Source organism: Lutjanus erythropterus, chromosome 8 (genome assembly GCF_056507025.1).
Source record: "Lutjanus erythropterus isolate fLutEry1 chromosome 8, fLutEry1.hap2, whole genome shotgun sequence".
Lineage (NCBI taxonomy): Eukaryota > Metazoa > Chordata > Actinopteri > Lutjaniformes > Lutjanidae > Lutjanus > Lutjanus erythropterus.
In genome coordinates this window covers 24,974,714-24,990,445 of record NC_139324.1, presented here as the reverse complement: position 1 = coordinate 24,990,445, position 15,732 = coordinate 24,974,714, and the positions used below count along the sequence as shown (strand labels likewise).

The 15,732-nt window shown below is 38.6% G+C and overlaps 1 protein-coding gene across 1 annotated transcript in view; it reads right to left on the bottom strand.

Annotated features, from left to right (window-relative positions):
- The window catches only part of tbl1x (transducin beta like 1 X-linked), a 31,917-nt gene that overhangs the window by 14,281 nt on the left and 1,904 nt on the right, over positions 1-15,732 (bottom strand). The gene's annotated exons all lie outside the window — the stretch shown is intronic.

The window sequence follows — 15,732 nt, the reverse complement described above, 5'->3', positions numbered from 1 at the left end:
TAAGCAGGTTATGGTTAGGAAAAAAAAGCTTGACAAAAGAAACAAACTGCAACCTGAGAATAAGTCATGTCAAACTAAACAGTATAATGCAATCTAACTACAACTGGGGCTGAAAAATATGCCAAAAAATCATATTGTGGTTATTTTGACAGATATTGTGATTAAGATATGAGTCAGAGTTTTAGTGGAAATGGTCATTTATATTATATATCATTTTCAATGAAAAAAGAAAATTAAAAATGTTGTGATTTTTGCTGGGGTCTGTACCAAAGAAACATGCTCCCTTGCTTCTGGGGAATATGATTTGTAGGCTGGGACAACTCTGTAGCACCACAATGCCTCATTTAATAATGGCATGTTGTGACACATTTTATCAAAAAAAAAAAAAATGTTTGGATATTTGGATGTTACACTTGGCCATAGTGCAATTTAGATAACACTTAGATTAATTGTTCAGCCCCAACTATAGCCATTTCCTGCTCTCCCACTGGGAGATAAAGGGACTGATATTTTGAGAGAACACAAAGTGAAATAAAGGGGGTGGTGTCAGGTATGAAGACTGCATAGCTGTCCAACTTTCATTCCAAACACTGTCCAGGCGCACTCAAGTTCCCCTTTGGTAGCGTAGCAACAAGAGAGATCGAGCAAAATAGACAGAGAATGGTGTTGTCCCAATTACCAGTGGGCATACAGCCAGAGGGGTTGAACATGTTACTCAACATGAATTATTCACTCTTTCACCTTGGTATATTCTTTCAGATGGAGTCTGCCTTTATTGTACCACCACAAACACTCTAAGGGCTGGAAGTGTAACAACTTCTGCAACTGGTGCAGCCACAAAATTAAGTTTCTTTTGTATTTTCCAACACAAAAGAGGTAATATTACAGGTGCTCTGTGGAGCTTTCTTTTGAACAAAAATGAGTTACGTTTGCATTAGCTGATACTCACCAAATCTCACTATGTGTGCTCTTGAGGTGAAAAGAAAAACATGTTGAATATAGCCTTCCTGACCAAACATTTGCAAAGTCAATTTTTACACATGTTAAATCTGGTATTGTTCTGTTTGCTAGCTGGAAGTTTTCTGCTTTCCTGCCTTTGTTGGTGCATTGCTGTTTCTTTGTGCATTATAGCCACTTGCAAGTCAGTGAAATAGTGTGAAACCATTGGGAGGGCTGTCACCTAGTGTGCGTATGAGTGTGCATATGCGTCTGTGTGCACAAGAAAAACAAAACCTAGTCATAAATAAACAGCTCCATAGTGCTACTACAGATCAAATATTCCACAGGTAACCTTTAAACATACCAGGAGTAAAACAAAATCCTGCAATAACTGCAAAAAAACAGAATAGATCATAAATAAAAACGTGATTCCTGCGACCATTTATGTCAACAAACAAGTCACACTCACCTGTAAATACTACAACACTAAGCTTGTCTACCTTAGCCACTGTGGCCTGATTTGACCACTGCCACCATGTTTCTCTAGCTAGGAAGGGGAGCCACATCAAAGCAAGGCGGCCACAGCTTCCCAGGCCGCTACAGCTACATACCAAACAAGAGCGTAATTAACAGGCAGCCTGGAGGGGCTTAGGTCCCATCAGTGCAGGGCAGACGAAATAATCCCTCTATCTGATGGGCCTATGATGCCACCATCCATTACACAACTCCCTGGGCATCCAAGCCTCCTTTGACCAAACAATAAGCCTTCCGGAAAACCAGACAAAATGCTAACCTGGCTCTAGGGTTCATCCACTGAAGTGATAAGTGGAGTCAGAGTTATGAGATATGATTCCTCTGGAAAAAAAAGGAGGCGTGGATTGCTTTTAAGACTGCTACTACAAAAACACTGTTTACACAGCACAGATCTAACGTGTAAAGGTCAGTGATAGTACAGTAGGCACAGGCCTAATATTGACACATATTATTGTTATCGTAATGATATGATGTTCCAGCTTAAAAAAGGTACAGGAACCTTTATTTAGAGTCATGTTCTACCAAGATTTGATAAAGAGTGGACAAAATGTTAGAAACACCTCCCAACGTAATGCAATGCAATTTAACAGCATCACAAACTGCAGCCTTCAAAATCACCCTTCACAATAAACACCTTTCTAGAACTGTTTAAACAAAATTTCAACATTAGGACTTTAATTATGGTAGGTGAAGGCAATGTAAAGGCAAATGGTAAAGGCAAATGATACAACAGCTAGAACAGGCTGGTAAGTTCAGAAAATGAAATCTCTTTACTTTAATGCAGCCTTTAAAACCAGGAAAAGACAACACTGAATTCATATCATGATATAACAATATCCTAAATAGAAGACAATATCTAGTCTCATCACAAAATTGTCATAGTATCATACTCCCTTGCACAGAGCCATAATGTGAATGTTTGAGCCACCAAACCTGGAAATATTAGAGCCACTTCACCACACTACATACACCACACCAGGAGTGTTAAAGGCATAATATGCAACATTTTCCTAAAAAATAATGTATAGGCTCATAATCCCTTTAGATCATCATTTCTGACCTACAAGAAATGGTGTCTGTGTCTGTATCTGCAGAGACCCTGCCCTCTGCCTGCATTTTCTTATTTTCTCATTATTTTGCTGTGCTTTTGACACTCTGGACCATCCCACAACATCTATACTTGACATCCTGGCATCTTTCTGTTGCATTTACAACGAGCTCAAACAAATCCTACTGATTCTGTCTTTAACACTGATGGAGTAACAGTATATCTGAGTATTGAGACCGCATTATGCATCACATGAAGAGGAATGCCTCAACTTAACATGGCCAATAAACTGTTTAACATTACACATTTAACATTACAAATATGTGTCAGTTTATGATTCAGTTGGAAAAACTCACCAAAGAATCCCAACAATGGAGCTGTCGCACCACACTCTGCACTACGTCTCATTTAGCCGCCCAGCTTGTTTTCTATCCATTTCTGGCTGAAATTGGCACTGCATACAAATAAATCTGTTTCATTCCTCTTTAGCTTGATACTGAATAAGCCTGCCAAATGAACAGGTTTCTTCTATGATAGTTCTTGCACTGTTGTTAGTTCTCTAAACTAGTGGATTAGACTAATGACTTGTCACTCACACACTAATAACACCCAGAAATGAGCAATTTTTCTTGGTGTGAAAAAAACATTGTCACAACAGACTGAACCCTGAAGCAAAGATGAAAACATTTAAGTACAAAACTTACATAGGAACTATTTAAAGATGTTGAAGCATTTCAGCTCACATGTATATCGCTACAAATTCTTAACATACAGTCTCAAAGCATGTCATACCCACTATTATGGATATGTACATGTTCAGCAATTTATATAAACATTTCCGAATGCAAATGGATGACTACAGAAAACAAAGACAATAGATAGGACAGGCAAATGGAAACGCTAATACATCAATGATGAGACACCCTGCTATGGTCATCAGGCTCATTGGGGTTTACTTTAGGACGTTTGCTGTAATTACTTAGCAATGTAAACAACAGCAACAGCTTGCCAAACCTTCATCCACAGTCAAGTGGGCCTTCATTCAGTAAAACCTGCTGAGTTTTCAGCTTCCCAGCATGTTTGACAAGCATACATTTAAATTCTAATCAAATCTGTCTATGCCATATCGAGTCTTGATTTATAGAGCTCAAGAGATCATTGGTTTGATGCTCTGTCAACTGTTATTTCCGTTTTCAAATTCTTCTTTGAATAGATACATTGTATGGTATCAAGTGTGATATAACCGCCATATATTTTTTTTGCCATGTTTCCACTGAGTCTTCACACTACATGCCACAGATAAACGTAAACAACAGAAACACTGAGCTGGATGTTAGATACCCGTAGTGACGGGGGACAGAGAAGGTCAAATTTAAAGACTTGGATACATCTCGAACTCCAGCACTAAAAAGAGCTACTGAAGAGCTGTTGTGCTTTCCCAGGACACAATCAGATGCATGCAAGAGAGTGGGTGTGGTGAGAAAACAAAATACTGGAAAAATTGCCAATCCTACTTTTGTATTTGATCAATTTTTGATTTACCTCATTTTAGTCAAGTTCTGATTTAGAATTGAAATCGTGACACACCTATTAAAAACTGTTACTTCTGAGTATGCAGTAGAGACCACAGCTTTTGCTTTCACAACATGGATATAACATGCTGGAAATTCAGCATTGCCAGGATTTAGAGTGCTTAACCTTATCGCCTTTTCATTGTAGCCTAGGTTGTTCCAGCATCAGCCTCTGATACTGCTCAAAATGCCATTACTGGTTTCGCTATGAACTGCATAGTTTATTAGCCCCAAAACAGGACTCTGCTACTTCCCCCGGCGACATTTTCTGCATGTATCTGCTCATGTTTTACACAAGGTTTCACCTGAACCAGGCCACACAACAACAATCAAAAGCATATCACATCATACAGTATCAGATCATCTCTAATTGTAGCCCAAATACAATAAAAGAGACTTCAGATCTCAAAGACAGATATTCTACATATAACCTAGATAAAAAAATAAAGTCATTAATTGATTTAAACTGCAAAAACGAATCCTTTTTAGGTGGGCTGATAGCTAATTTAAGCACTATTTATTACGCTTCAGTTCCTCTGGTTAAAACAAACAGGCCTGAAAATAATTTGTGCAAACAGTGCTCCGAACAGAGCTTGTCATGTAAAAGAATCTATCCATCACTGATAACAAATAAAATGCTTTCTGAACACAAACACTTGAATGCAAAAATAATGGAGCAATGAGAAGTACACAACCAGCCATCTCCTACACATGCAGGTTTTGAAAAGAATGATGTTGAAAACCAGCACACCCGGGACCCCATTTTCTCCTGAACAGTCACCTCCTGACAGATGTGCAAACAAGACCTGGAAACAGCAGCCATTTTCTCTTGAACTGCTCTGCTGAGTAAAACCCGCCTTTGAAGCTTCTGGTTGGGCTGCAGTCTTGAGGGGGGAGGGGAGTGAGGGAGGGAGAGAGAGAGAGAGAGAGAGAGAGAGAGAGAGAGATAGTGGGGGAGGGGAACTGGAGAAGGGGGGATGGTGGAATGGCAGCAGGGTGATAAATAATGATCTCCACACAGGTAATCACAACAACCATTTGTGCATTATTCTTCGCCTCTCCCAATGAGTCACTTAGCGACAGCCGATTTAGGTCGGCAAACAGTGGGGGGATGGGACTCTTCAGTCTCCCAGGGAAACACTTCTCCCACGCTTCCTATGGGTGGCAACATTTTTTTATGTTTACCAGGGGTGGCCAAGCATGTGCCATGAGAGACAACAGTCTGCAGGTTTTCATTCCAACCAAAGACTCTACCCACTGATTAACACTCCTTTAAGTAGAAGGGAAGCAGCCGTATGTGAAATAACCTGCTGAGGTGTTCAGCTGGAATGAAAACCTGCAGACTGCTGTCTCTCCATGCACATGCACGCACATGGTTGGCCACCGCAGGAACCAGTGGGCCTAACCTACTGATTCTTTCAGCAGTTAACAATGGAAAAGGTCATCAGGGTAGTGCAACTACAGCCACTGGTACTGCAAACATGCCCTAATGCAATGAATTGCACAGACTAGAATGGGTCAAATCTTTGAGATATGCCATGATAGATTTGCCGTACGGCTGCATAATTTGGTTAAAAAAAAAAAAAAAAAAAAAAAAAAAAGCAAAATACATTACTTTGACTAATACTGCGACTGCAATATGAATAACTATCTTAATTATCACAATAACCATGTTTGATTACAGCACTCTGAAAAACTCATGGTATACGCTGTCCAGCATCAACCAAAGTTGGCAACGATCTTGAAAAGCTCACATTAAATACTGTCCTGCATCCACCAAAATCAGCAACAGTCTCTCAGATGCAGCTGCAGCATACAACATGGGGTTGTTTTGTGTCAGTGAAAACAGACATCACATGAAACATGATGCCATTTCAAATCATTTAAAGTATGAGTGCATTTTAAAACATTTACAGCACATTTTACCAATACTGTGATAATAATAACTGTGATCATTTGTCACTATAAGGAAATTATACTACCTTTTGGGAATGATCATTTATGCATTACAATTTTCACTGAAAATAAACCTTCGAAATCATGATGATGTGACATTTGTTAGCGTCTGTACCAGACTAACATTTTTTCTTATATCTGGAAATAAAGATCTGTAGGCAGGGACATCCCTCAAGCATTACAGTGCTTAACTTATAATGCTGTTTTTTCCACACATTTTCCCTTATAAAAAATTAACTTTCTGCAATTTTGATAATGCACTTGGTCATATTGTGATTTTGATCATATTTTGATTAACCATGCAGCCCTAATTTGCAGCAATGAGAGTTAGGTACATGCATTTTTTCCTTCAATACAGACTTGCACATTCAGACACCACCATCAAGTATATTGTCTCCCTGGGGAATGAATGGGGGATGGTGACAGACAGCAAGGATCACTGAGAGGATTCATCATCATGGCTTCTAATCAGGAGCGTCAGGACCTAAGATCCACCCTCATGCTGAACCCATTAGCATCAAATAAAAATGACAACTCCCACTTGCCCCTTGGTGTCATTTAGTATTCTCTGTAGAAACCAAAGGATATCAGCAGTGTAGCAGTATTCAAAGGAAAGAACTTCTGGTTTGTTTTTCCCAGTGATGTGGACAATACATTACATACAAAAAAGGAACAAAACATCTCGAACAATAATATTGATGCAATGAGAACTGGAACAAAAGAACCATTGTCTATGAGTGGAAATAGTAAAATCATTATAATCGTTGACAGAAAACCACAAAGAGAGACAAACAGAAAGATCATTACTTGCAGCGGTGCATTCTTCTATCCAAAATGATTAAAAATAAAGAATCAAGACTACAACCAAAATTTAAATTACATTTGTATACATGAGACATTTCATATCACATCACATCACACTGCATCATCACACAACAGAGTTAGGCCATTATCTGCTATGCAGTGTGGTAGCATCTAGTAAGCCTCAAAAAGTAATCAATGCATAGCATTTTATCCTGACCTGTATCAACATGCACACTGACACAGGTCTTTGCAATGTTCTTTAAATTTCTGATACTGAAAAATCACTATACACCTCCAAAGCAATTAAGGAACAATTTTTGAGCGGGTTCATTTCTTAAGTATGCATGATCTATTGTGTTGTCAAGTCAGCGAGCATTTGTTCTTGTGAAGCTGGAAGTTATTTATTTCACTGTTTTGAACAACGAGACTTGTGAGATCCATCTCTTTCCTGGTTGATCCGACAATTTCAAACTCAACAGGCGGCTCACTTCATGCCCCCAAAATATATATTTAAATAATTAAATTAATATAAATATGCAACAACTAGTCAACTAATGGCTTGAACTAACAACTACTATACTACTAGGGAAGTCGGTGGGAGTCCTATTGAATATTGACTCAAGTGACATCACTCAAGGCGATTCATGAGACTTCGTGCAGCTCCCCTATTCTCCCCTGAGAGCAGTAGACTAAACTAAAGAAAGTTCTTCTTTAAAGATGACTAAATAAAGATGAAGAACAATCACGCGAGTCATTTTTGGAATGGTCACATCAGCCATTTTGGCACAAACAGATGACCCATTTTGTCATGCAAGTATGAGAACTTGTTGTGTATCTCTTTAAGTCTACATGTAAACACAGCTTTTACAATAACCAGGTTATTGCAGGCCATGTTAATGCTTTGATTTCCTACATTAATCTGGTTTCTCCAAATAACCTGGTTTCATGTGTGCATGTAAGCATACAAGGAACCAGTCGCTGTAGGGCATGTGTGTGTATACGGCTGTGTGGGGGTGGGTGGCATGTAAATATGTTGTGTGGAGGAGATGGTAGGACACAGAAAGCTCGTTTGATGCTCAGTGCAGAACACATAACGGTACATAAAGAATAAAATAGTCATCTTTCCAAATGTTCTATAAAAGAACAAAGCAGAAACAACTGTTTAGCAGTAACTCTACATGACGAGTGTTACTTCATTCTTAGAAAATAACGACTTATTCAATGCTCTGACCCTGCATTCATATCACTGCATAGATACACATTTGTACAAGACAGTTTATTGCTCCAGTCAAACCCATCATGACACTGAATGGACAACTCTACACATTCTCTTTTATACAATATAATTCACTGTGCAACAATGACATGTTTGTAAAATGAGGTGGCTTCAAATCTAGGCCAGTGCATACATACAGTGCCACAAGTTCCTGTGTATCACATCTGAAATTGAGAGCTAAATGATCTGTAGATTTGATCAAAAACAACTGAATGGTGGAGAGAACATTTGGCAGTCTCCTCTGGCTGTGTTTACATTGTAGATGCAATCAATGTCTCCACTATTACATCTTTGTAGGAACATGCAGTATATCTTAGGAAGCTTTTACATAAGCACTGTTTCACAAAGAGGAAAATAACAGAATTTTACCATTTTATTTGGTGGAGTAAATGTATATTTCTACATTCATTCAAGAGTAAAAGTGAATTGAGTGTCCTTGACATTGTAATAGTCAGCACAGAGGACGCAGCCCGGCTATTCTTTTTTCAGCAAGACGAGGATTGCACAAATAAGCTGTAAACACAGAGACACGCCAGTGTGGGCAACACAAGTGTTGCTATGGTGACCAGAGGATCTTGCTTCTCTGTCAACAGCTGCTCATGCCACCCTAAATACCCCCCACTCTCCTTGAGCTTTCCTTCCATCTGACATTAGGGTCAAACAAACAAGGCAGACAAGTGAGCTGAAATACTGATCTTCATTCTAAGCCAGGCCTTGACTGTTTCTTTACCAAGTATTTACACAGTGTGACACTAATACTACACACCAAAGACATCCCCTCATAGTGTGTGCGTCCTCACACGGCACCACCCTGCTAAGAGGCTGACACATGGAATAAAAGTTTGGAAATGTTTCCAAAATGTGTCCTTGTACCTAAAAAGAATTCAAGAGTGCACAAATCTCTGATAAAGCTGAAGTTACATGTTATTTTAGAAACTGGAATTTTGTGTTGCATTTTTTAAAACTCAGGGTTTTCCCTGCCTATTTTACTCAAAGGCGGACTGTCTTTGTATTTTTGGTCCCTGCCTTTGTTGAAAGTTCCAACAAAAACGCAGGCCTTAAGGCTTTTTTAACGCTAAAACTAGTGTGCCTTTTATCAGCAACTGCTTTGATGTGCTTGTACCAAGTGCACACACGTTATGTGCGGCACTCGACTGTGTAGAATGACACAGTCACTATTTCTGCAAGATCAAGGTAATTGTGAAGCAAACGAATGGGTGCTTGTAAGAAAAGTTAGGTTAGCTTAAGTTACATAAGTAAATAGGCCTGAAGATTGAAACTCACTAGTCACTTTCGGAGTGTCTGTACTTGACAGATCATTTAGAAAACACATATGCACATCAAAATTGACTAACAGGTCAAAAGCTGTTAAAACGGCCAGGCTTGTATCCTACTCTGGGGAATTTGTTCACTCATAAAGTCCATTAAACGTGTCTGACAGCGACCTGACAGTAATAAGCCCTGAATCATCACTGTGCAAAGGCAGCCTCTTTTGCCCTATCTCTACCTGATCAGATGCAACAAGTGCTGCATAAACGTCTGTCAGTTCACTTTGAAATGAATAAACAACCGTTTGAATGACACAAAACAAATGTTATTTTCCTTCATGGTGACTTGCCCATATTAGTGAATATAATGAATAAAAACTTGAGAAAACCAAAACTAAGTTGGTTTCATGCTGCACACTTTTTGATGGCCAATGAGTAATTTATTTATTTAACATAAATACTTGAATAGATGTAACTGAATTTTTTTCCCTGTAGCTTGCATGTCATGTCACCCAGTGACTCCAAAACAATACTTAATAGTATTATTACACTGGGCAATGGACTCACTTCTTTTATTGGATTTTAGTGCTGCTTCTTTTTTTAATATTAATAATTATAAATAAATAAATTCATGATTTTATTTCAGCATCAGGATCTGTGCCTTTTTGGCCCTCTTCTTTCTGGTTTCTTTGTCTCAAGCTGCTGAACAAAAAGTGGAACTGATTTTTTTCAGAGGACACCCTAAAGGTGCTTGCCCAAAACTGTGTGCAGCCACGCATGCCACAAACATTCTCCAGCCTTTACCATTGTTGTCTCAAAAAACTCCTGGGAAAACCCTGAAACTGAAGTATATTCATTTCTTTCTTGGTCATAAAGACACTTATCTCATAAGGACAGTCTTCTTAGAAGATAATACATACAATTAATCTCTTTTAGTACAGACTGACAATGTAAAATTTCACATGGCCATGGTAAAGAAACCATCAGTGTGCAGTGATAAATATGTACACCTGGATTGGAAGCAATTTGCTCAAAAATACTTGCCTTTTTTAGTACAGGCACATATGCATGACTGGTGGGGCCAGACTGTGGTTTTGACGTTGACAAGTTTCAAACTACGAGAAGGAAATTACAAAAGCCTAAGCAGCAGCAAACATGAAACTTTCACTGGCATTCTACAGATGGTCGTTTCGTTTCCGTAGCAGTCTACTCAGCCACAGTTCAGTTTTCCTGGAAGAAACCTCTCACCACTCACTGCCTGGCCACAGCTATACATAGATATGAGTACATTATCAACAGAACAAATAAAATCACCTTGTAAATGCTTTTGATGCCTTTCAAAAGAATTCTACTGACTTCCATACAAGTGAGAAACTGCCATTTAATGTCAGTTTAGTAACATGCAATGATGCTTAAAGGTGTGGAAAGAGGTTCACCATCCTGTTTGACAAAGTACAGATAAAGTAAACAGTGCTGACACAGTGAATAAAACACCTGAAAAATCAATATAAATCATCATATTGATGCAAAAATCCTGTAAATCCAATGGTAACTTAAATCAGCATAAGCATTGCTCACAATGGCCTGATTCCAACAAAGATGTTTATGTGCCAGGTTCTGCTAGAAAAGAGCTGGTTCATGCAACATGTCGTCCGACAGAGGCTAAAGGTTCATAGCTGTTCAAAACGGTACCCCTCTTCCTTAAATTTGGTTATTAGAGAATTGGGACCTTGATATGAAATTCATATGCATCTTTTCATTCATGTTTAATCAGCTAATACTACTACACAACAGATGTGTCTACAGAGAGAGCAGGCCCTCTTCCACCACCACCATGTTTCTACAGTAACCCTAAATGGACAAACAAAACACTGACTGAAGAGACGACTTTTAGGGTTCTTTGCAGCCACCATAGTTTATCCTGCACTCAAGGAAGAAAAGGGTGAGGCAAAGGGTATTCAGTTGGTTGTGATCTGGAACGTCACCACCAGATACCAGTGAGTGGGCTTTCACATCAGAGACCCAGGTCCAGATCCAAATACACTTGACCCCAAAGTCCAGTTTGTTTGATTAGTGTGAATACTATGTACCATAACCAAGCACAGCTCCACATGAGAAGGTGGTCTTGAGTACAGTTCATGTGTACTCTGCAACAGTACTGTCTCAATACAAATGTTATAATGTAATAATTACAGAAGTACTTAAGTATCATGGCAAGAGATTAAATGACTATCTGTTCTAAACATTGGGAGGAGCTGTGTAGATCTCCCTAGTTCAGAAATTATAAGTCACATTTTTTTTTCTCTGAAGACAAAGTTAGCCAATGTCCATGGCTTGTGTGGGTATGAAACTCTTCTGATTGAATCATCAGGCCAAAAGATGAACAACTGCTGAATCAGGAGACCGTGAAAAGACAAACTATGTGAAAAAAAATTATTTTCCCTTTAGTAGAAAGGTTTGTCACTCTGACATGCATGTGCTTGCACAACTTCCTTAACCGTCATCTACCAGAGGTGATAGGCCTAGTGCTCCACACACCAATTCTCTGAAAAAACAGTAATAGATTTTAGGCCAACTCCAGAGGTGAGGTCATCATCTTTTTTTACATTACTTGTTGACAACATTAACAAAATAGCCTACCTGTAATTACAGGCTGATATTTTTTGAATCTACTGACTGAGTGCAACCTCACACAGATGGGTGTGTGCTAAAAGTGAACACGTTCCATTAACAATTCATGTCAGATCTTTAAAGAACACTGAATCATTAGCTATGATGGATTCAGACACAACAGAAATAGAGACTGATTAGCTGCTAGACATTGCAGCAGTTGAACATTTAACACACACACACCCTTAAAGGGATGTGGTTTCCTCCCACTTGTTTTAATTTAAATACACACAAGGACAGAGTCAAGGCACAACAGACCCAAGTTCACACAGCGATAAACAAATCCAAAATAAACCCAAATAAATAACTATAGCCTTTAACTAGCCAGTACTTGTATGGGCGTTATTTCAGAGTAACCACTGGTCTGCCAGTTGGCTGGTAGCCCGTGCACACTGTATATCTCTTTTGGAGGGAGAGAATGGCTCACCTCCCCCCCTGGCCTATCATAAATAAATACTGCTACAGAAATATTTGGACAGCCTGATACAGAGCTTTAAAGCACCACAAGGCTGACATGGGCTTTCTCAGGGACTTCCTTGCCCTACTTATGAGGAGAGGATACATTTCTGTTTTGAAAAGACAGTCAGTGTACCTTGGATTTGCTGTTGTCTCCTCTGTGCCTGAGTTCACTGAGTAAGTCACATTTGAACGACTTATAAAAAATTCTATTTGGAGCAAATTGAGAACCGACTACAAAAAATCAGATGAATGAATTATGATTCTTCACATATTATAAGCCATTCTCCTTTTTCAGTCCAAAGAGCATGCCGCATAGAGCACGGAAACCACAGACAATAAATCTCGTCTCAGATCCTGTCACCGAACAAGAGGCAGACAGACAATAACCTGTAGGCCAACAACATTATTCATTTATGCGCTCGAAGGAATTAGAACAAAGGTAAATGTGTCCACCTACTGAAACACCAAATGAACAAAACATTAACTGGAAATAATTCCGAGTCTATGAAGCTTTGAAAAATAAAAGAACCAAACAAAACCAAAAAACTTAGTTACTCATTCAATTAAAATGAGACCATCTTCCCAAGCTACCAATAAGAGGTAGTAATGAGGTAGTAAGACACTAACATATTTAGGGATCAATAAATGGAAAGCGTAAAGTGGTCTGAAACACGCAATTAAGGCATAATAAACTTCTATTGTTCTTTAAATTGGTGGCACTAAACCTGTTCTTGTAACTACTGCAATTAGGGGTGACTTCAAGTCCTTGACTCTGGTCACTACACAGGGTAGAGCAAGGCAATATGGTCGCAATCATTACTACAATGTTTAAAATAAACATATTAAATCATATTAAATGATCAAACTTGTGGTCCTACTTTTATGCATCGCATCAACTCTTCAAACATGCAGAATATTAACATGTTTTATTACCTTAAGACTATCTTGCCTAGAATCAGTTGGTACGATAGATTGTGTAAAGCAAAAATCATTACACGAGAGAAAAGTCACATTACATCCAAAAAGGGAACTTAATAGCATGCCCTGAGAATAAATGCGTGGAAGCATGTTTAATTTTCTGAAGTCTGAACTCATCTGCTTTTTTCATCTGAAATTTTATTTTTGGGTGAACTATCCCTTTGCGTTACGACGTCAGTTAGGAAGAAAATTCAACACTTGCTTTAATTTAGAATTAGGCTCTGTGATTCGTGTTTAAATTTAATAGAACAATTTCAATGTTGATTTAGGTGAGGGCGATATGGCCAAAGTCTTCCATCAAGCTTGACATCACTTTGTGTCACAGTAAACATATTTATCATGATACAATAATTTTTTTTTGTAAATTCAATTAAAACATGGTTTGAAAAAGCCGTACCATACCGTACTTAATCACAGTTGATTATGTTACTCTTTTATTTGGAAGTTCTATACAACAAAATCAACTGTTTCACGAGACAACACAATTTCACTTGCCTCCTGCATGTTTTCTTGTCATTTTCCTCTTTTGCGGTGGTTGATAAACCATCTCAAAGGTATATTACTGTCACCAACTGTCACTCTCACGTCACATGAGAATGTGGTCGTCCTGTTACATTACTTTGCAAGATCATGTGAAACCCTGATTTGCGTCATAGCCTGCCTCAAATATATAGCAGAGACACTAAAGCCTGGATTATACTCCCAAACAGATGCGTACACAGACAGCTACTACTTTCTTAAGTCACGTTCCAGACATGCTCAGTAGATCAGCGTCTCCAGCATCAGCTTAAACCAGTATTATATGTTTTTATGTTCATGAGTGCAGAGGGGTTCACCAGGGTCTGCGTGACATCACCTTCATTATCAGGGGGTGTACAGATCAGCTCTGTGCAAGTATTTACGTAGCCCCAATGTCATCCAGTATCGGGCTGAACAATTAATCGAAATTTTATCGAAATCGCAACATGGTTTACTGAAATTTTCAAATCGCAAGATGCGCAATATTTGTTAAACGTGAAATTTCTTCAAAATCAATAAGCCCTAATCCAGTGACAACCATTGGCTTGCTATTCAACAAAAAATAACATAAAGGTGGCAGCAACAGCCATAATGTCAAATCAAGTCCAGTCAGTATCCTCTTGAACAAAGAGGTTCACCACAGTGTTAACTTCTTTGTTAAAATACCTCCAACTGATTACAGCAGCCAAACAATACTGACTGATATTGTCAACACACAACATACAGCAGCCACTGGGTCAACAAAAAAAAATGGGGACATCAATTATTTGGGCCATTTAAGTAGAATCAGGTTAAGACAGCATTCAAACAGCAGTGTGTTTGAGCTGTTATTTTCACCCTGATCCTTCTCATGTGTTGCTTTAATAGAGATAATGAACACTTTGATGCTCAGAGGTTAGGCGAGACATCTTTAACTGTGTCTGTACATGCTCGCTCACATTATTCCATGAACTACAGAGAACTACACAGAACAGCCAGGACTACTAACTGGAAAATAAGAAGAATATATAGGTCACATGCAACATTTCTTCATCTCCACATAAAAGCTAACTGATTTTATTAAGTGTTCTGAGGACACATGAAATCAGCGTGTCCTCAAGTTTCATTTTCTGCAGGGTTTCTTTTATCTTTTCTCTTTTGGGCTGCAAGTGGCAATTACATTTTCATTATCGAGTAATCAGTTTATCATTTTCTCGATAAACTGAGTAGTTGTTTCGTCTGATAAATGTCATGAAATCGTGAAAAGTGTTCACCACCATTTCCCAAAGCCAAAAGCGACCTCCTCAAATTGCTGATTAGTCCACACCCCAAAGATATTCAGGTTGGACTTAAGAGAGAGCCAAAATCCCTTTCAGGATGACACATGGGACATTACTTAAAAAAAATGTGAAAGGGAGTCAACAGCAAGAGATATTGAATTGTGTCATGAATTACACATATGATGTTTGGCAATTTAAAAGATATATTTCCTCGATAAGAATGTCTAAATTTGTGGTAGGTTTGATGGGGGTTACGCTAGTTTCTGTGAAACCACTCAGTGAACTACATCTCGTCTCACATAATTGGCTTCACATCTACACTAATATCCACGTTTCTTGTAACATTAGCTTAACTTAAGTGTTTTACCCAGCAACTCCTGGTCGTTTTATCTTGATTGACTACATCCATGTATAAAAACACACAGGCATCATAGCGTCAACAGCTAAAGTT